The sequence below is a fragment of the Microplitis mediator genome, chromosome 10 (assembly GCF_029852145.1).
Source record: "Microplitis mediator isolate UGA2020A chromosome 10, iyMicMedi2.1, whole genome shotgun sequence".
NCBI lineage: Eukaryota > Metazoa > Arthropoda > Insecta > Hymenoptera > Braconidae > Microplitis > Microplitis mediator.
Window position 1 is genome coordinate 7,621,227 of NC_079978.1, and position 23,649 is coordinate 7,644,875.

Sequence of the window (23,649 nt, forward strand, 5' to 3'; positions counted from 1 at the left end):
GATGTGGGTCAGACCTTAATTGGTTTATGCCACGAGCTCTCTATTCGATATATAGACTCTAGTTGGTATATATCGTCAATTATCATCACTAATCCCAATCTCCCACACATTTATACTTACTGGTATCCTTATAAATTATTTACCCATTAATGAACCGTCCAGCTTTTCACACGACAGTTTTTCACATGAGACGATTCTATATATTTACAAGCTGGTCAACTCTCACTGGCACTTTTCCAATTCGAGTGAAATACTTTTGGGAATGATAAAAAAAAAAAAATTATAACTTTAAATTTATTTTATATCTTAATATAAAATATATATATGCACATAGTGGTTCATCTAGAATTTATAAAAATATACGATTTAAATTTCATCATCATCGTCATGGAATTATAGAGTCAACATCAGAGACAATAATAAGTCTTATGTATGTTACGAATTAAATTTTTGTTTGTTCATTGCTTCAAAACACATAAGCTTAATCCCCGGACCGTAATAGCAATTTATACACAAGCATATTACATTATTTAATGTATATAAAATTAGTGTACATAGATATATATATGTATATATATATATAAACATATATTATTAGCTATGAAAAGTATAAATAAAACGAGGGAGTAGAATCGTTGAGATGTTTAAAGTATACAACTACACACTAGAAATAAAATGTGTATATGGATAATTTATATTATAACTAAGACGGTTGAATGTCTTAAACGCGTCCGCGAAAATAATTCTCGTTGGCATCGACGAGTTTGGCCGCGGGAAATATATTTCCCAGAACGATTGCTTTTTACTTTGTGTTAGTGTCTGTCCGGGATTTGATTTAGATTCCACGTATCTCACTGTAGGGCTTTTTCGAGCAGCTGCTCAGTATTATTCTTAACGCAAAATTATACACGTGAGAGATTAAATCGCGAGGAAACAATAAAATTAAAAAACAAAAAAAAAAGTCATAAAAATAAAAACAAAATTAAACTTTTTACAAAGTAAAACTCATTTAATTAACTCAAAATAGCAGCTGTCTTTAAAAAAAAAAAAATTCCTCCCCGTAACTTTAAAGCGAATGGTATATATGATTTTATGGTAGTAAAAACCCCTGAATTACGTTTTATGTTACTCAAAATCCACCCTCGGGTGTAAAATAAAAGTTTTACAAAAAAAAAATTACAAATATAAATGAAAAGTTGGCGTTAAAGTGCCTGGAGATGTACGATATACGTTTTCGTAGCTGAATATATGTATTATTATTCCTACTTAGAAAAAAAAATTACAAAGAAATATATATGGAAACCGGTCGTACGCAAAATCTTGTTCTAAAGTTGTTTCAAAGTGAATATAGTGCGTGAAATTAATAATAAAAAAAAACGATTACTCTAATTGTGTTAGTGATTGTACTGGAGTATTGAGCAAACAATAGAATTGTTGAGGAAAAAGTATATTTTAAATCTATATAAATTTTTTGTTAGCTTGAGTCAATTTATAAAATCATAACTTTTCTCACGATATCTGACGCTTGCAGTACGTACGTTGAATTTTAACGTTGAGTAAAGAGATGTATAAGAGAAATAAAAATAAGTTAACGTAGAATAAAAAGTATAAGATGACGTAGAAGAAGAAGAAGAAGACGACGAAGTAAAGCAGGGAATAAATGGCGTAGGGAAAAAATTGGGGAGATGATTCTTAGAGAAGAAAGCAGCAGTAGGATGGTGGCACCTGTCCAATCTACCGTGGTGTACTGCCGCGAAGAAGTACAGACGGAATACGGTGTAAAACGAACACGTAGGCTCGGGGGAAACGAGAACATACAAGTGAGAGGGATAAAGATAAAGAGTATAGTGAGGGATAAAATAAAATGAAATGAAAATAAAAAAGAGTGAAGTGAAGATAAAGAGAGACAGTGTGTCTACGAAGAAGCAAGAAGTACAAGTATAGAGGCAGGAAAAGACTGGACGTACGACGAGGAAGAATGAGACAAGTTTAGAGTAGGGAACAACTGTAGGAGATTGAGAAAGATGAGAAAGAAAGAAAGAAAAAAAAAGAGGAACTCTTGAAGCTGCTGTCGGTGGATTGTCTCGGCACAATCTCGGGAGACCTCGTATGGGGTGGGTTTTTTTTTCTTCTAGACTTGCTGCTGCTGGTACGGCAGGTGCCCGAGTCTCGTAACGTCCGCTCTCATTGTTAAACGTCGAGCCGTTTCTTTGTTTCACGCGACTCGACCGTACGTGAGCTAAATATTTCGGCTTTGCAAATTTTTTTTTTCTGCTTCCCTTGGAAAAAATATCAAATCTTTGTATATTTTCAGCAAACAGGTCTATTCAAAATATTTCATGTGAATTTTTCTATAGATTTTTTTTTTTATCAACTCATCTACGGTGAATTTAAATAAAAAAACAGAATATTTTAAACGTTAATTACGAATAGATGGATGTACTTAAAAATAATCGTAGTTAAAAAGAAGATGAATATGTTTTCAAGTTTTTTATCATATAAATTTAAGTTGGTTTGGATTTCTTAAGCTTGTTGGAAGTGGGAAAACGCTTAAGGGATGTAATTCGAAGGCGAGTGGTAAGAGCGTGATTTTTCTCGCTGCTCTCTTTCATTTATACAGAAAAATTTACACCCAAGAGTAAGACAGACAGACAGCCAGCCAACCAGCCAGCTCGTTTAATAGTGAGGAAAGACGAAAAAATAAGTTGAGGAATAAGAAGTAAAAGAGTGAATAAGAAGAAGAAAAAAGCAGTGAAGCAGACCGGCGCAACCACTGCACTTTACTCAACCAATCCCCGTCTATATCTCAATGGTCTGATTGAGCGCGAGAGCAAAACTTTCGGCAAGCGGAACGAAAAGTTTTGCGGAATGGGCGAAAAAAAAAATAAAATAAAAATAGAAATACCCAAGAGGGAGAACAAGAGGATAGTAGAAGAGAACATATGGGAATCGAGAGGAGAAGCTGCGTTAGTGGTATTATAGTAGTTACGACCTCTCTTATTTCTCTCATCCCTTTTTACTTCAAGTCTCTCTTTCTCATTTATGTCGTAACGTCCGTCTTGTGGCCGAACACTGAACTTTATGGGAAATTAGTATAAAGCGTAGGCGGGACCCCGAACGCAAAATAATGAAGCGAGAGTGCCGTAGAGAGTAGACAAAAGGTCTGAAGAAAGGGTCTTGTTCTAGGGAAACCTTTCGTACATAAAATGTATGTACGTGTGTATATGTATTTATATATCTACGTATGTTTGTATGTATGTATGTATGATTAAATGGGTTATATATATGTATTAACGAAAGAATCGGCGATCCGGCAGGATGTGAAGGACATTGTCCAAGAGAATCTCTGACCTCAGAAGTTCCCAGTAATCGAGGTCCATTTGATCTTTTCAAGGATATCCTAAACATTTCCTGAATCTCAACTGGTGGTAAATCTCAACTATTTATTACATACTTGTACAATAATGCGTGATCAATGGCACCCTCAGTCTAGGAAGTTGTAAAAATAAAAAAAAGTAATCGGAAATTGAAATAAATTAATTTATAAATGTAAAAATACGCTTTACTATCGAAAAATTTATCAAAGTTTAACTTATAACTTAAAAGTATATGTCTGTAATTTGAAGCAGAACAGATTGCCTTGCAGTTACTTACAACTTGGGCCTCATGACAACCTCAGACCGACCCAAGTACTCAAAGTCATAATATCCAATTCATACTTGTTTACTTTTCCTTAAAGAAAAATATATATTTTTAACTCAAGATACAATATATACTACGTCTTAAATGCGATATTTTAATATTGTTTGAAATAATATTTCAAATAGAATATTCAGCTAAAAGAAAAATATTAAGACAAAGATTAGTTTTTTCATAGAAAAACGAATAGTAAAAAAAATAAAAAGCCAACAAAACAAATAAATGAAAATACATAAAATAAAAAAAAAAGTATCAATTCTTTGAATCGTCACGCGAGAAACGCTTTCACAATTGACCCCGTTCGTCTGCATATATGAAACTACTTAAAGAATAAGAGGGGTCTTCCACGGTCTTTTCGCGTGATCGCTGAACAAAATTCCCGGCGGGACAAAAAAAGGGGTAACGTAAAAAGGGTGATGGTATTGAGTCTGCAGGAGGTAAAAATTACAGACTAGTGGGGATGTGTATGTATGTAAAAATTAAAGATCAGTGGCTGCAAAGATTTGCAAAGAGAAGTGACCAGCCAGACTGCTCTTGTAGCTGCGGCTATTGCTACTGCTGTCGCTGCTAGTTCATGAACTCGTTGAGTTGACGAGGGGCCGCCGCCATAATGTATTGAAAAGTAAAAGAGTAGAAGGGAAAATATGAAAGAAGACAAGGAAGACAAGAAATGGCTAGACCTCGGGACAGAATTTCAACAAGTAAAGGGGTGTGAGCGTGAGACTTTTTCCATGAACGACAATAATTACCCCCAATGGTCAGCTATAATACTGAGGAGCCGCGCAACTGCCCGTTGCTGAAAAAATTTCATTTCAGTGGATTTAAAATTTTTTTTAACTTTTGCATATTATATGTGTAATACGCAATATAAATATATAATAGAGTAATAAAAATTTAAAGTTGAGAAATAAAGAGATCGCTAGAAAATATAGTCATGAACAATGGCACACACGATCCTCAACAATATATAATAATGCATCACAGGTGAGAGTAATAAAATAAAGATAAAAAGATGTTTTAAAGAAAGAAGAAATAAACGGGAGTGAGTAGGAGTTAGGTTTCGTGACCACGTCTAACTTTATTCGTGACTCACTCTCGCGCACCCGCTTCACTTCCTCGGCGGCTGAGATTACAATCCTGCATCGCCGCGAGAGAGGCGTCGGGACGCGGGAGTTTAACCGTTAGATTAAACTCTGAGTAAAGCGAGAAATATATAGCAAGTCGAAATTAGTTGGGATCGTTAACCGCCAAGGCATTGTTCCGATTCTTCAATTATTTTTATTTCCAAGATTAACAAAAAAATTAATCATTTATTTTAATATCATGATAAAAATATTCAGTGCATATTTAAATAATAAATATTAATAGCGATTTTAGCGATAACATCTGGAAATAAATGAACTCGTAAATGAAGCGAAAGAGCCCTTGACACCATGAATGGCCTGGTCGTGTTGACTGATGACAAAAAGTCCAGTACAAGTATAAGTAATGAAGGAAAAAAGAGAAACGATATCCACTTGGTTAATTAACGAAACGAATCGAACGTTAAAGCAAAAACGACGTGGACAATTGTTGTGTACACGACTTTGAGTGCATTCGATGTTAATGTTAATGTATATATATATATATTTAAAAAAGGTTAAGAGTAGTTGAAAAAGGACAGCAGATGAGATTATATAAGAAAGAGCAAAAGAAAGATGTTGTAGAGTAGAATGAGTTCATCTCCGCTAATGTAACGGGCCACGTTAACTCGCACATCCTTCTTAACGCACTTTAAGGCGCACGGGCAATTATACGAGCCTGAGGCGAGAGAATCCGGTATATACATACACATTTACATATACATATATATATGTATATATCTTTATACGTAGATGCACTACAGAATGGAGTTGTAGTAACCGAATATAATGTTAATGGACTTTGTAGCCGATTGCGTCATCTTTGTATTTATTACAGTCTCTGTGTATTATATTCGTAAATGGAATCTTTCATCTCTTATATTTGTGTCCTCATATATTAGTATTTCAAATTCCATATTGTTCTTATACTAAAAAACCGTTCAACACTTTTATTGGTCAGTGTGTGTATATATGTAGAAATATATGTAAGATCCAATTTGAAGATCTGGCACAACATGGGAATTATAATAAAGGGTGACCGTAACCGAAGACTAGGAATTTATAAGTAAAGGATTTTTATATGAGATAAAAAAAATAAAAAGGCTACTTTGAACCTTGAGGATTATTACTTAATCGCGGAACCTTTTATCACCGTTAAATCTTGGTTAGAGGTTAGTTTTTAATAATTTAACTAAACAAGAGTCGAAAATTTTATACCTGGCATGGATTTAAAAGCTGAAGTTATATGAAGTTAAATCCTTGACCAGTCACGGTATAAAGCAAAGGGAACACTTGATAGAAATACGTGGAATTGGTTATAGTCAACTGCTATATCGTATGTTTAGCCTTTACCTAAAGATTTTGCAATCTATCGTTATTGTTATTGTTATATTCTCATACGGAAAAAAACGTCAGTTATAAAAAATAAAAAAAGAACTGCTGAGACATGTCCGAGTGAATATAAATAGTATTTCACCCTTTATAAAAGCGTATTAATCGACGTATGATTTAAAAATTTATTTTTCATATGCACTCTTCCGGAGGCTGGCTAGTGACCAAGTGGACCCTTTACCTTTTTTTTTAAATGTATCTGTGCCATCGACTGGAATTTATTAGTGACCTGTATATAATATATATCAGTATGAATATAACCCCCGAGCTGGCTCTACTCTATAGCTCTTGTACTAGTAATCTAGTGTACTGGTATAGAATACCGGGAATAACAAGTCTAGGTGCAGTGCACAGTAGAAGAGGAAGCGGAAGGTTGAGAGTTCCCGCGAAACCGGCCAGTCAAATCAGTAGATATGATGTTGAGACTGGTCAGTTATTTTTGAGAAAGGGTGTTTTCTGGTTGCTGTGTATGTTAAAAGGGAGGAAGCAGTTTCAGTGGTGGCAGTGGTGGTGGTAGTGAGATCAGGGGATGACGAGAGCAAAGGACACGGAGAGAAGTACAGTAAGGTCAGAGACCAGAGAGCAAGAGGTCCACCTATGGGTCACGTGTGTCTAAACCTTGTAAACTAATCTATACGTTTATTTTCGCCAGCAGGTTTCTAGCTCCCTTACTCAACTCAATACAGTAAGAGTGAATTGGCTCTAGCAATCTGCTTTCGGTGCTCGTAAAAAGACTAAAGTATCCCGGATAATTCGAAAAAATGTTACGTTTGCCGCAAAAGAGAGACGAATTGTGAAGGAAAAAAACATAAGAGAGTGATTGCAGACCTAGAAGAGAGGAAGAAGAAGAAGAAGCAGGTGGATGATATAGAGCAGAGGATAAAAGAGTAAAGGAATAGTGGAGTAGATCCAGTGTAGAGAAGAGTTGAAACGTGACTGAACGAAACGGTAAACGACAGCGTTCTTTCCGATTTACGATGGACCAAGCTGATCTCGTTGCAGAAGAAGTTTACTCGTTTCGTCTTTCAAACAAAATTATCTAGATATTTTTAAAATCTCTCATCTTACGAAAAGTATATATACTCAATATATTACTTATATACACATATATTTTTTAGTGATGTGTGTATATGTATAGTATAAATTAAAAAAATAATTATGATAAAATATTTAAGTAGACGGTAAATAGTTTGCGGTGAGTAAATTTACATAGACATTTGGATTAGTCAGCTTAATACGATGTGTTTTATCCACACGCGCCACTATGGCTACAACACGTGTGAGTCACCATGTGAAATTGCGATCGATCGAAGTGGAAGCAGTCGTCACGTACCGTTAGAACTGTCTCGTCTCCGGCGGGCTGTCGTAATAATGCTGTTGAAAATAAGCACCGTAGTAGTAGTAGTAGTAGTATAAAATAGGGCTTGGTTAGGTTTTGGGTGATGACGCCCGATGGGAGCGTTCCGTGTAAAAAAAAATAAATAAATGATAATAATAATAAAATATAAAAATAAAAAAAATAGGGAAAACTGATGGAAAAAAAAAAAAATTGACAACTTTAGTCGTTGTGAATTTATTTATTCTCTCCACGCATCCTTGATCGTATTAGAAGTGTGCGAGCTTCGGGCGACGGGTCTTAAGAAAAGTATATAGCGTCTGACGAACGCAAAAGTATGTAGAAAAATTTCCTTCGAGAATTTATCGTTTCTGGGCTTGTACACCCACACGGTTGTTCGCGTCTTCTGCTGCTGCTACTTTACTTTCTATATCTACTATATATATTCTCGACGATTTTAAAATGCGTCTGTGATGTTCTTTTATTTTATTTTTTTTTATTTTCATTTCATTTTATTTATTTTCCCTCAACTCTCATGAGATAATGCAAATAAAATGTAACCCTTGACGTCTATTGAATATCGATGAATTCATTTAATCTTTATCGACATCATCGATATGCTCGGCATAAAATACAGCCGCTCATTTAAATCTAAAATTCGTATTTTACGGTTTTTATTTATTTTTATTACGTATTATTTATATTATTATTTTTTTTTTTTCTGTTATATCTTTAATAAAATTTTTTATTACTCTAAAGTTTATGGGCTTACCATGGGTTATTTACAACCTGATGGAATTTTATTAGTTTTCCAACGAAAGCTCATCGTTCTCTATGACACACAAGTATAACTGTGACTTTATGTTGTTACACGACACGCTGGTACACGCGTGTATTATGTGCGAGCGCCTGCGGGACCAATTTGTGCTCCACGTGGTGAGTGTACTCGTAACCGTAAATATCGGTCAGCGTGTGCTACACTCCGGAAATAATAACGATTCAACGAGAAGAAACGTTCTCAAGGGAGGAAATAAAGTAATAAAAAAAATGGCGTAGGAGTTTAATAAAAGTTACATAACATAATTTACATGAGTGTATATAAGATTATTGTCAACAGTTGACCGTTAGTCCCTTATATTTTGTCTCTGTTTCTTTTATATATACAACAATATATACTTACCTCTATTTTGTTATCCATCTTTCTTTCATTCCGACACGTACACTATAGCCAATCACAATTGTACATTTTAAAAGACCTAATAATAGTTGACTCGACCATGAAAGAAGCACGTCTTGCTCGTTGATTTGATTTACGATGAGAAAAACAAATAATAATTGACATCTCTGGTCTTCTTATTGTGTAATTTAGCTAATGTACAGGTTCAAATAGTATCTATAAACCCATAATATGGCTTTTATATAACATTAAACATCATAAATAAAAAAACAATTCATAACATAATTAATATTTTTTATCTTTTTACTCAAATTAACTTGTCAATATTTATCACAAAGATTATTAATTTAAATTTCTCATTAAAAATGACTCCAGATCCATTATCTTCACAGCACTGGAATGTTGAATGAAATTAAAATTTATAAAAATGTAAAATAAAATATCAAAAGAAATTTTATCTTCAATGCATACCGAGTGCATCATCAAATCGACTTCTCGTGATGAATATTAAAGATCGATCAACATTTAATATTCTAGTTTAGTTTTTCATCGACTCGATAATAATTCTGAAAAATTTAAAAAGTACCTCAAAACTTGAAACCAATAATAAACTTTCAGCGTAGAAAAGTAAAAAAAAAAAAAAAAAAAAACTATGTAATAACAGTGATGATAAATTTATTGCAGAGCTTAAAAACAAGTACGTTAGGATGGATAATTAAGTATAGATAATTATTATGACTGTAAATAGGATTTAGTTGACTTGACGACAGTCGTTATAGTCCAAACATGCAATGACAGAGGCAAAGCTTTCACGCTTTATCGCGACACATAATGTTGAGATTAAACGGTGAATTTGAGGTAGAGTCACGCGGACGAAATATTGTATATAATGTTTCAGTATTACGTGTGAGTAACAGTCAAGTTGTATCCGATGAGTCAGAGACACTACAGGAACTACTCAGTACAATACTCTTTCTCTCTCTTTAGAATATACACATCATCTCACAGCTTGTTATCTTACTGTATTGTTACTTGTGGTGTGCCATCTTCAAGCAGTGCAGCAGGTTTCGCATGGCTGTTTTGTATGCCCCTTATATCTCTCTCTCTTCCTCTTATTCTCACTTTGTCTCATCTACTGTAATGCTGCTATGCTCCGACTTGACGTCAACTGAGTTGAGTTCAAGTTGCCGAACCACTCTACTGTTGCTGATGCTTATACTGCTTGCAAAGCTGCAAAAGACAAAGACAGTAGTACAGTAAGCAGTGTAGTTCTACCGAGTTACAATATATGCTCCGATTTGATGCTACACTGCTGCTGGAAAAGATGTCCAATGAAATGATACGGGCTCTAGAGTAACACAGCAGATAAATACAGATACTCGAGTAGGGATAACATGTTGTTAGTCTTCTAGGTCTTCGTCATCGTCATCGTCTTCATTTTCATCTTCATTATGCTAATTTTGAGCAGCTAACAGCTGACTGAAACCTAAAATAGCCGCGATGTAGATATCGAGGAATGTTTAAGTGTATACACATCATCTGTATTTAAATTTCTATATTTAAATCTTGTGTACTGACTTTACGATTTATTAATGTATATTTTGTACTGTTAATTTATTATTCACTATCTCTCGGTTAGGCTTGTCTTATTTATTTTTCATTTTCTACATTGTACATACATATAATATATATATCCATATATTTTTTTTGTGTACATAATATATTCATACAATTCATACAATCAAAGTATAGTAAAGTTCCATTGAGTTTACACTCCCGGGATTCACTGAGAGTTAGATTCAATACGATGACGTAAAATAAGGCAGTACGCAGTACACATGGACACTTTTGGTTGCTAGGATTTTACAGTATTCCCTGATGATTCGACCGAGGAGAATCACGCGACGGCTTGATAATATTCTATTTTACGCCACTTTGTATGCCGCGGTATTCATTACGTGTCGGTAAACTGCTTTACCGCAGTATTTATATCTATACATATGTATATTATTTATGTATTTCTCAACCTTATTTAAATATATTTACTTTATTTATTTTATGTGTTAACTTTCGAGATACTCGATTCCAAGTTTCCGCGGTGAAAACCGCGTCCGTTTCTAATTGCAATCCACGGGTGTAAAAATAAGACAATAATGTAACTGTATATTATTAATTATATGAGTATAAGAAAATGGTCAATAGAAATAATTGTTTTTAAATTTTTTATTACGATATTTATTTCAAAACTCGAGATCTAGGTGTTTATTACTTTTTTTTTTCATATATATTTATATATATAACTCTGCTGGAAATTATAGATATTATAAATCGATAGCTTTCTCAAATTTATACGAGGATAGTTTTTTTTTATTATTCCTCTAGTCATATTTATAAATAATGTTAAACCTCAGTAATGGTTTAACTTTAATTTTTTTTTCTTGTATCTTTCTCTTTTATCACTGTCATGAAATGAGAGGATCAGTTGTATGTAATGAGACGATTCAAGAAAACGTGTACAACGTAAAACTTATATATACATTAGACGAGTTGGGAGGAGAGTGAAATCGTGTATAACATTTGTAACTTGTCTTTCATTAGTAGCTCTTACGTTGAATTACCTTTACTCCCGTCGTTCTCGTAAAATTATAATACATACGCACTTTGTAATAATAGGGTTTAATTAAATAATGACAATAATTACATTGTGTATATAAATAATTAAAAGACATATTGCGATAACAAATGTTAGTTATTAGAAACTTAACAAAATGCAAATGTAAATGATAAAAATCTTAGATCAATTGAGAGAAAAAAAAAAGTTTAAAAATGTAAAATGGTGCAAGAGTGAGTTTGTTAAAGATCGTGGTATCGGAAAGATGTTTTGAATGCCAGAGGGTAAAGCTTGCACAAAAAATTGCAAAGTAAAGCGCGAGCCGGAGGTACGGGAAAGCTCCAGAACCTTTCAAGATGGTGTACAAAGCATGAAAAATTCTTAGTAAAATATCGACAGCTCTCGTCTCGAAAGCTGGGAAACTAGAGAGAGGAGGTAGGGCATGCGGCTTATCGCAGTTCACCGAGTCGAAGGGAAACGTGTATCCGCTTCCGTTACTATACTTCGATAAAAAAATAATAAATAAATAAATATAAATTATATTTTTTTTTAATTATAATACATAACTAATGGATGTAAACATTAACCGTAAATAATAATTGCTTATTTTAACGACTTCGAATTAGTCATTTGAGTTAATAGAGACCACGTCATTGTCATTATAATTAATTATTTATTTTCATTAACTCGCGGCTTAAATAATAACCCGTTAGTTGTAAACTTTGTATTTTTTTTATTGTCATGACTCATCTGACGTTAAATTGCGTTTCTTCCAAACAGTGCTCGGATTTCGAATCGGATCCTATTCCATCTCTTTACATCCACCAGCACCGTCGTCGTCGTCGTTGTCGATGTCGATGTCGTCGCCACCGCGATTTCGATGTACGACGACGACGACGTGAGAGAGTATAGAGAGAGTGTATCACACACTCACACCCATATCAGGATGGAAGGTTAAGGTCGAAGTGTTGTATCGCGATGGAATGCAAGCAATTTATCGATAAAATACAAAAGAAGCTTGGTTGTTTGGTTTTATACTTGCATTACAGTCTTTTAAAAATATAATTACGTATATATAAATGTATATGTATATGTATACATAAATATATAATATAAATAAATACATTTGTATACGGGTTCATATACATTGCAGTAAGTGTGCGATATCAGCACAAGGGACGTAGACGCAGAGTCTTTATCAGTTCGACCGATCTCACTTGCGAGAGCTGTGACAGCGTGAATGAAAAAGAGAGGAGTAGGCACCAGGCAGGACAAGGGATCGTATCCGCGTCGGTGTAAAGAATATTCTTTTCCTTTTTTGATTATTTTTTTTTTTTTATCAGTTTCTTGTGCTTTGGCATCCCATGTATATATATACATATCTATATATGTGTGTATATATTCTTCAATTCTCCACCTCTCTGTACGGACTTTGCGTCGTCGTCTCTCGGACTCGGAGAAACGAGATTACAGCGATGTAGTGTATAGTGTGCTGCTGGTGCTGCTGCTGCCGTCGCGATTCCCCTCAACGTTGGATACTTCTCTCTTGCCTCCGCTCCACTAGCACTACTACTACTACTACTACTACTACTACTACTCCAACAATCTCCTCTCGTTCCTTCTCCACTTGATTCTCTGTGTTGGTAGTTCTCTTGTTCCTCACCCCGGACGACCACCCACTCACTAGATGCGAGTGAGTGAGTGAGTGAGTGAGTGAGTGAGTGAGTGAGAGCGATAGTCAGCAGCCGATGTGCGTCCAAAGCCAAACCGTGTTGCCGGTTCTCCAGCGGTGGCGGCAGCGGGCTATCGCTGTCGAGCGAAAAAGGAGCGACGTAGGGGAACTAAAGCAAGTTTGATGGTGGGAATTATGGGCGCATGCGCAGTTGGATATTTATCGAGCGCCAGAGGAGCGTCAGGTGACGCGGAGACGACGAAAGATTGTGAGCTCTTGTAGTGGGGAGTTTATCGCTGTGTTGGTATAGCCGGAGTATATACAAGTAGTACCGGCTGTAGAGTTGTAGAGTAATAATTTTGGTAGTGGGGATAGAAATAAGCAAGAACGAGACTGAGCAGGAGCTATTTATTTAAGGCGCGGTAGGGGTAGTGGCGCTAGGATCGCGGACAGTCGCTGTCGCGCCAGGCACCAGTTCCAGCAGTCCGAGCAGTCGCAATTCCGTCGCCTAACCAGCATCGCTCGCCTCTTTTACCTTTTCACCCTCTCGCAAAACGCATCGAGGCTTTAGCCGCAAAGCTGCATCAATTCGCCCGTGTCCCCCGTTTTCCCCACTCCCTTTAAGCCTCAACACCGTCACCGCCCCCCTCCTTGTGTCACCTCTCGGTCGCGTCGTCGTTCAAAGATCGTCGTAACGCGCCCATCGTACGGCGCTCAGTCGCGAGTGGTGTCAAAAACGTTGGTGAGAAATATTCAACGTTTCTAACTCTAAAACACTCTTTTCGAGTCGTGATAATAATTATTTAAATTACAACACGATAATAAAAGAGGCCAACGACAAGGAAAACGACAGCAACTATTTTAATCTGATAACGACAGTCATTTTTTTTATTTTTTAAATTTGGTGATATATATTTATCTGTTTGACATTTTTTAAAAGTTACATTTTTTTATTTTAATAATAATAATAATAATTATTATTATTGTTGTTGTTGATTTTAATTAAATTTCAAGAGGATAAATTATTATCAAATTAGTGGAAGGCTGATATGAGACGGAGAAACATCAAAGATCGTGATCATTTGCACCGGCATTGTCAGTGAGAGAAAAAATAAATAAAAATAAAATAAGAGTGTGTAGTCAGATCGCTGTGTTAACTTTTCACCAATTGGACACGGTAAAAGTAAGTGTGACTCGATTGTTAAATTCAAGTTTTTTTTTACAAAGTGTTTTTAACCTCAAACCTCGTATATTATTTATTATTAATTATTAGTAATTGACGGTTTATAACAAACGCAAAAAACAAAATATTATTAAAGTAAACAAAGAAAAAAAATACTCGGAAAAAAAATAAACGCATCGCGGTAAGCAAGATTAGTCTCTTGACGTGTCACGCGCACATATTATGTATAACCAAACTCGTTCCGGGTAATACTGTCTACGTTTACTAACATAAGAGTGCTAGATATATATGTATGTATATAAATATATGTATGTAATAATATGGAGTGCCAGCGATAACTGACTAAAAACAAAACACTAAAACTCGTGATATTTATTTCAGTGTTTCATATTTATTATACTTTTTTTTTTTAAATCCACTTTAATTAACTTGCTATCTAACGTGATTATAAAATGGAGTACATTCGTTTTACCGCGTTTCCAACCTTACTTATATCGCCAGCAACCATATTTATACATACACATATATTTATATATATAATATACAGACTGAGTGATTTTTTGATTAATAAAAAAGATGACACTGAAATTAGCCGACGTCTAATAATTTTTGGATTATTTTTAAAAATAAAAAATATTTTTAAAATTCCACCTACAGTTTTTTAAATTTTCTACAGGTGCATATTTTTAGTTTTCTTTTTTTTTTTTAATTGAATTGTTGAAAAAAAAAATCCGAAAATTATGAATCGGCTGCTAATTTCAGAATCACATAAAAAATAACCGGAGCATGGTCGCGTTATCATCGTGATACAAAAATAATCACCGCGTGTTCCGGTTAAAGGTACGCGAGTAGTTAAATGTTAAAAGAGGGGGAATTCTGCGCGTAGTTCGTAAGTTTAGTATGATTCGGTGTATGTCGACAGTCGACGATAAGCCATGCGATAAACTCTGTAATAATGAAGCTTATTGCAATTAAACGGCAAGTTAAGTTTTTTACCGTACGATAATAATTACCAGCGAGTCTGGTTTTTATTTCTAATCCTAAGCGAACACTGTCAGTAAATGGCTCATTGAAATACAAACGAGTTGATACGTGTCTCTTGTTATATTACTCATATTATCAGGGTGACGTTATTCCCGAGCATTAAAGCGCTTCTCGTATAGTACGTATTCCATTATTCCCCTCTACCGAATACTTAATACCGTCCATCTAACTCGTATTCTATCTCAGTCTCAGTCTCCTCAGTGTCAGTGTGTTAAATAAAGTCCCCATATGATAGCTTCCCGCATATATACTCGTTAGTGTGCGGACATTACAGGCTGTTGAGAAATTCATATGATATCACTCTCGTATTCTCTCGTTTATCTATCTCATTTTTTTTTATGATATCTTTTTTTATATTATTATTTTCACTTCACATACGTTACACTCGCGTGACATATAGCCAGCGGACGAGCATTTAAATTTTTATTATTTTTTTATTTCTATTTTATTTTTATCCTGTAGCGTGTGACTTAAATGTCGAGTATAACGCAACCCCGTGATATCTCAGCATTATTTTTGAATTAATATATATATATATATATATATATATATATATATATATATATATATATATATATATATATATAGTACAGTATGTTTGTTATAGTGCTGTACACTAGTTAGATATATTAATTTTTCTTCTGTTATTTTGCTCTCAATGGAACGAATACGGATTTCACTTGTGATTCGTGACTTATTCAAGCTGAACGAGTCCAGTTATTCGTCACGCTTGTTTGTCACTATTTACTTTTGTTGCTTCTGGGTCGCTTATCGCCCTCCAAATTCACGATCGTTAAATAAAAAAATATAAAAGAGCTTATGTAACGTGCCCAGAAAATGTTTATGTACATACACACTTATACACAACAAATATATATAAATAAATGACTATACATTGTTGTACACGTACATGTATACATATATATATTATTTGTACATATTGTATTCGTATGTATGTTTTTTCCTTCACGGGCAATTGTAGCCATGCTCGCTATCTGCACTCGACCGGTCGCAATCTCGACATCCTGCCAGCAGGAATTCCGCAATCGAGTTCGACATATACATATAACATACATATATATTCAGCAATGAAAAGTCGAGGTTAAGTCGTGAACCAAACGCGTAATACATATATATACTTTAAAAGGTAATGATTTATTTTTATCCCACTTTAATATGACTTTATATGAAAGAGAAAAAAAAGTTAATAAATAATTTTTTTTTAACCATATAAATTTTACAACTTTTAGTAAATGACACTATATCATATTAAATATATAGTTCAATTACTTTTCTCTCATCGTGCACACTCACAAACTATTAATCTTTCACGTCACGAGTAATTCAAGTTGCAAAAGTTACCGCGCCATATGCTTTGAGACGCGTCACGAGACTTGTGTAAAAAGCACGTGCGAATTCATATACACTGAGAGTTGAGTAGTTGTGCAGCAGTTATGTTAGATTCCCTCTCTTTTTATTTTATTATTTATTATTATATCACATTTTTTTTATTTATTTCTTTTTCTTCATTCTCTTATCTACATATGTATATATGTATGTATGTAGTTCTTTAAAAGCGCAGCAACACTCGTCACGGAATGCGTGTTACCATTGAGTGCGCTTGCACTTCCGTGTAGTAACTTTAAATGAGGCGCGTTACTCATCATCATCATTCTTGTCATTATCATTAATATTATAATAATCATTGTCGTAGGTCGTTATTTTTTTTTCTCCATTGTCATTTGTTGGTACAATTTAAACTCCAGTTGAATTTATCATCCTTCGTTTGTGTACTTGATATTCAGCGTTAATGAAATGTAAACAAAAAAAAATAAATAGAAAATATTGGTGAAAGTACAGTTGAAATTACTCAATATTTTATATGAAAATTCACGTTGTTGAGGAAAAATATGTATGTTAAGTATCCAATTCCTTAAGACGAAATCCGCGCAACGAAAGTTTTGAGAAAGATTGACTTCGGATGAGTGCGTACTCAAGTCTGATGTATGTTGCTTTTTTTATACCTATTATAGAGAAAGCCACATCACAAAAAATACAGACATGATGCATAAATAGAAGACGCAAAAAAATAAAAAAAATTTGAGACTGAAAAATATATGTAAAAAAATTGTAGCGCATTCATCGCGATATAAAATTTTTTAGTATCAGGATGATACCGCATAGTCATCACTTGAACTTCTCTCTTGATTTTTATCATCCCACTCACCTCAAGACCCACTCGTGTATATAACTATATATATTTTTATAAATCGTATATGATCGACCGGTCTTGTTGAAATGTACAGTATAGTCAATACAGTACCGGTCAAGACCGACGATGAGGATCACCATTTAAACACAAAAAGAAGATTGCGTATTGTTTCGAAGGCGATTAAAGATCTCTCTTTAGTACAGAGCAAGGAGGCGATCACTGTATTGTAGTTATATATATATATATATATAGATATATACGTGGGACGATGAGTACAGAGACGTGGATCCACGTAGGAGGAAACCTTTAATCGTTCGATAGCGCGCCAGCGAACATTGTATTGGAGAAATGGTAAAAAATAAAGAGAATAATACCAATGAAAGAAGATGAGAGTTTAAGATAAATTCATTTCGTTTCGTATATTTCGATGCAATCGCTTTTTAAGTACTCTATTGATTTTCAAAAAAAATTTTAATTGCTTGTGAATTCACTTGGATTCTTATTTAATATTTTTTATTTATAGTAACAATTATTTTTAAATACTTATAAAATTGCATCGAGAATCGATTGACGTTTCTGATTTGGTGTTATGCGAAAAAGACAAACTTTAGCAGTAGATGCCGGAAATCCGTACTCGTTCATCGTTCAGTACGAGGGCTAGATCAAAGAGAAAAAGTATGAAATAAAAAGTAAAAAAACACAATAATAATAAATAGAAAGGTATTGCAGAGTTATATTACACCGCTGGTGACAAAAAAAAATATGACCGACTTTCTTTATACCTTTCGTTTGTGCATTGATCATTAAAAATTTTTCAATTTTCACACTTTTTTTTCAACGCCAAGTAATATCTTGCGCATTACCTCTGCTTGCGCGTATATGCGAAAAATCGATAGTGAAGTAAAAGTGGAGTGAAGAACACAACAAGTGAAATACTTCATGGCTATTATATTTTACTCTTCACTATTTGTTGTACATATCGATATACATATACCGATACAATGTAATGCTTCCTACTTATTTTCACTTTTTCTTCAGTTAAAACTTTATCCGTAGCATGTTACATTGAATTAAGAACACCCAGTGCAATGTCCTCAGTTCGTACAACTCGGTAAATGTAACGACACGATATTGTATAGATGTCGATGTATAAACATATATGAAAGAGCTTAAGTATACATATGCATACTATATATATATAAATGTACGACACTAGTGGGTTTCACGTACAGGGAAGTGGCACCAGTTGCATCTTTGCATTAAAACGACGCGTGACGGGAGAACGGTTAAAAGAGAGAAAAGCGTGAAGAGAATGAGAGAGAACAAATAGGAACGAGATCTCTGGAAATAAAAGGAACGAGTCGAGAGAGAAGATATGTATATGAATGTATGTGTTTTTTATATAGATATCTGGCTAACATTGAGTGGGAGAGGGAGGGGGAGAGTGAGAATGATGAGAATAGTACGTGTTATGAGGATGCAACTGAGTGAGAAAGCACAAAGGAACGGACTCGGTTGGTAACGCGAGCTTAAAGCATTTTTTTCTCTGGATCTGTATCTTATACATTTTTCACACTACCCTTCTCACTTATATATCTCATTTCGATGCTCTTCTTTACTTTATTTTATATTTCTCTTTTACTAGTGTGTCAGGTTATTTCTTCTCTTATATATAGTATATAATATATGTACCATATTGTGTACAGATACAATTGCTGTACGTTACAATATATTATATTATATGATATTAGATTAGCGAATACAGAGACAAGGTGCTCGTAATTTTGACCCCGACATTTATAATATTTACGAGTCGAGTGAACAAAACTGATAGTAGGTGTGCCTCGTTTTAATTTTAGCGTCGTGACAGACTTGGTCACGCGCGTGTGCGAATACGCTAAGAGAGGCAAAGAGAAAGGTGCCGTTGACCTGCCGATATAACCTACAAATATATATTTTTCTGTTCTTATATGTATATATTATTTTTTTTATCTTGTCAAGTATCAATCTAACTTAGTTGTCGGACAGTTTTAAATTGATCAAATGGAGTTTTAATTAACCACGTGAATTCTAGTCTGACATATTTTCGTCCCCGTGTGTGTTTTTTTGAATAAACTCGTACATGTATAATTCATTTTTAAGAGATAAATTTATATAATGGTATAAACTGATAAATTAAAATATATTAGGTGTGTAAATTAATTTCACTAAAACTTGGTCATACTATCTCATAACTTTACAATTCACATTTACGATTATTATATTCATTTCCAGCTGTCTTCTGTATATTCTATATGTTCTATTTATATATACGTATATATATATATATATATATTTATACATTATACATACATATGTACAAGATACGGCAGTTAGATTATCATAATTCAGCTGAGAAGATTCTCGCACATCAGGAACTTGTGAGTTTCAAAATTTATCCAGTATATATGTATAGCCTACTCTTCTATCTATATATACATCCATATATATTATGTTTATTTTATCTTTTCCAAATATATAATGCTAGCTGAACTGCAAGAGATATTTGGGTTACATATCGAGTCACTCGCTGCTGACCATTTCCATCGATATGTCCGAGTTTCGATCTATCTACACGTGTACCAGAATCCCTCAAACTATTTCTCTCTTCCTTTCTCATTTCTCTTTCTCTTTCTCTTTCTCTAAAATTTCCTAATTGAGTTTCGATTCAGTACTCTGGTGGAATCGATCCCCATTGCATTCTCGATTCATACTCGATCGATCCTCGTCACGTCAGAGATTCCGATCGAATCTCGTCTGCATTTGGACAGTACAAGGAGAAGGTTTACGTGCGTCGACTTTTTATTCGCCTACTCGCGTTTACTTTTACCTCTGCAAATATATATGTATATATATATCGTCATTTTTTCTCTACCGACTCTCTGACGCCGACTTTAATCTCCAATCCATATAATCGCCCATCGAACATCCAGTGCGTGGTAGTATGGGCTCTATAAATCACTTGAAAATCTATCCTCGTATGTTATCGATGTGTTTACGATGAAGCAACAATATTCGTGTTTGATTCCAGCTGTAAAATACTGAATAAAAAAAAATGTCATAGCCTTGGGTGTTATATTTACTCTTGTTATTATTTTATATAACAGTCGGTGTATTAATTTATTTTATCTATTAAAAAAAAAATATTAATAAAAAAACTGATTGTTGAAGGCTACTGGTCACGGAACTTACTGGAGTGCAGTAAAACCGCAATCATGACAGCGTTATCCCAGACCGTGGTCTTTTTATTCACTCTTACTCTCTCGCTCTGGCACTTTATTTCTGTTTACTTCTCTCTTTATCTCTATTTACCTCACACGATACCAGAGATCGAATAACCCTGGAGCTGCGGGGAGCCAGGGCAACATTTGATACACCCGTATCATCAGTTTGCCGCGTTATTTTTTCGTTAAATTGCCGTTATAGCTCCACTTTTAACCCCCGCCGGCAAAGCACTGCCCGTGGACCAGCCGAAACAGCATCACCGCAGTTCTACCCGTCAACATTCTAACTATATATATATTTATATACATATATATGTGACTGTGGGCCTCGTAAGTGAATTATAGTTACGGCCAGTGCACTTTTTTATTTTTTTTTCTCGCTTATTCGGATGCATTGGCGGCGGTGGTGGTGGTGGTGGTACGCGTGTGTGTATGTATGTGTGCTCGAAAAAAATGTTTCGACTGGAAAAAGTAACGAGATGTGTTATACGTAAAAAACCGACTCGTTATTTTTCATGTGCATTTTCACATGACCACCTGTGCTCGTTCACTTCTATTTCCTATTATTTCTGTCTCCCTGTCACACTGAGTGGTAGTCGTATTGTACATATAGCATATAGTACTATGGTGGATAGTATATACCTAATGCCCACTTTTAAAATAATTGTTGCCGCGATATGTTGTTTTTCATATATACTTTTTTTTGTTTTTTGTTTATATATCCTATGAGCTAAACTAATCGATCTCTGTGTCATTGAATCCGCATGATGTACAATCAGCTTTCAAAACAATCAATCTCTCACGTATTTTTATTACTTTGCAATTTTAAAAAATAACAAAATTTATTACGCAAATAAAAAGAATTTTTGGTTCTTGTTTTTGCGAATCAGTTCTTTGTTTTTCTTATGGCGGAGGAACCAGGCCGTGAAGTCTGGAGTCCGCCCTTCACGTCGTCGTTGTTGTTGTCATAACTACCTACTAAGCTGTATAGTTTATTGTGAAAAATGATAAATTGTTGTTTTTCATCAGCTATATTTAATCCTTTTATTTCCAAATGATAATACTGCAACGATGATAATGATATTTATAGACATAGTTGGTATTATTGAGCAAAATTGAATAGCATTTATCAAGCTTTTATAGATTGCAAGATACTATATAACAATGTGTAATTTTTTACAAGTACGCAAGTTAACTGGTTGACCAAGCGCATCTATCTGTCTTATAAGTACGTCGTTCTGCTTATTTAATATTAACATATATATCTATTGTATGTATATGCTCTATACTTTATGCTTTGTCTAAATGTACTGTATGGATATAATGCGTGATTTGTGTTTATAACTCTGAACGCGTTATTATTTAACCACTAGATGGCTGACATGTCGATGAACGCGCTCACTTGTAAAGATTTTTGATCGTGTGAACTATAGTATGTGTATGATGTAGCTTCAATATCGTATATATACGTGCCAACATAACACGAACAGCAAAAATGAATAAATGGGCAGGCAATATAAACCATAGACCTGGAAATGATTTTTTAACATTTCCAAATGACTAGGTCGAATTTTATCTACAGACGGAAAGAGTCAAAGAGCTCTCACCTATCATTCGTGTGCCCTGATATTCCAGCCATATGATCGCTTTTAGTCTTTTGTGTTTTGCCATTCCGTTTAGCTCGTTCAGTTTTTTTTTTTTTTTTTTTTTTTTATTTGTTTTAGTTTACATTTTTATCATTATTTCATATCGACCAATCACTTCACAGCATGCATAATCAATACAAATTAACGTTATGTGTTTGGCCTTGCGTCCGCTGATCGCATTATCCAATCGATAAAACTTTGTTTCTATCCTATCTATTTTATTACTTTTTTTTTATACATACATATATATATTTACATCCTCTGAGTAATAAAAATAGATTTTATTACTCATTTAAATTTATTTTATTTCATTCATTTTTTAAATTATAACTGCGGACAGTAGCCAGTAAGTTTTATATATATTTTAGAAAAAATATGTACCTGAAGATCCGAACGTTTTGCGTAACGAAAATGAAAGAATTTTTGTAATTTCACTGCTTAAAGGTGACTTGAGGGGTAATTGAGGTCGGCTGTAATTTTCGGCTGACATACTAGCACTTATGCAAAAGTTTCCGAAATCTAGATCTAGTAGATTTTTTATTCCTCATTTTGTTTTTTTATTTTCGTTCCACGAAAAACGCTCCAATTTTCAGGTGCAGAAAAAAATTCATAACGTCCAGAGTTACGGAATTACGAATAGGTGTGACGACATACTCACATGTTGTGACGCGAGCAAGTCATCATATGTTAATTTTATATATATATATATATGTGTTGATATAGGATGCAACAACTACAATTACGACTTTTAACGATATATATATCGGTGTGACCTGCCGGGCATTTATGCATATATGCCAACATTGTGCATATTCAATAGCTTGGTATTAATTGTCGATAACGAGGTCGATGGTTTTCTGACCAGACTCTGTTAAACTGAATGACAACAGCAACACAGGGTAGATAGACCGGTTCGGTTACAGGACCCTCGAGAAGACGAGCAATATCATATTCCCGGGATTTTTAAATATTCATAAATTTATTTTTTCTTTTTCGTTCTCTCTATTCATTGATATCGTTATTTATAGTTATTGTTATTCATCTCTCTCAATTATTATTATTAATGTTTTTTTTTAAACGGATGTTGAAATTCAATTATTCATATCAGCTTAAATATCAAAGCTAAAATAGTTGATACAGATTGGTCATGTTTTAAAAATGTGGTTTAATAAGGCTATGTCGGGTAGTAATAGACGGGAAAAAGCTAAAATGAAAATTGAATTAAAATTTTTTAAACTTTGTGAAAATGATAAAATCGAAGCTGAATGTATAGAGGTAGAAAAAATGTTGAAA

The 23,649-nt window shown here is 34.1% G+C and overlaps 1 protein-coding gene and 1 long non-coding RNA gene across 15 annotated transcripts in view; one reads left to right on the forward strand and one right to left on the reverse strand.

Moving 5' to 3' along the window:
* Positions 1–23,649, forward strand: part of LOC130676524 (uncharacterized) — a 262,954-nt gene that overhangs the window by 90,274 nt on the left and 149,031 nt on the right. For 2 of the 14 annotated variants that reach the window (XM_057482817.1, XM_057482815.1), the window contains exon 1: positions 13,365–14,191. The exons of 1 other annotated variant lie outside the window; for it this stretch is intronic. The gene's annotated coding sequence lies outside the window, so the exon portion shown is untranslated. Of the gene's footprint in view, positions 1–13,332; positions 14,192–23,649 lie in introns of those variants that run through there. 11 more of the 14 variants (XR_008991418.1, XM_057482821.1, XM_057482818.1 and 8 more) reach the window with 10 other exon arrangements.
* LOC130676529 (uncharacterized) lies at positions 8,976–9,943 on the reverse strand. Its single transcript, XR_008991423.1, has 3 exons — positions 9,747–9,943; positions 9,197–9,291; positions 8,976–9,119 (listed from the first exon to the last, which is right to left on the reverse strand). It is a non-coding gene; the product is annotated as an uncharacterized LOC130676529 (long non-coding RNA).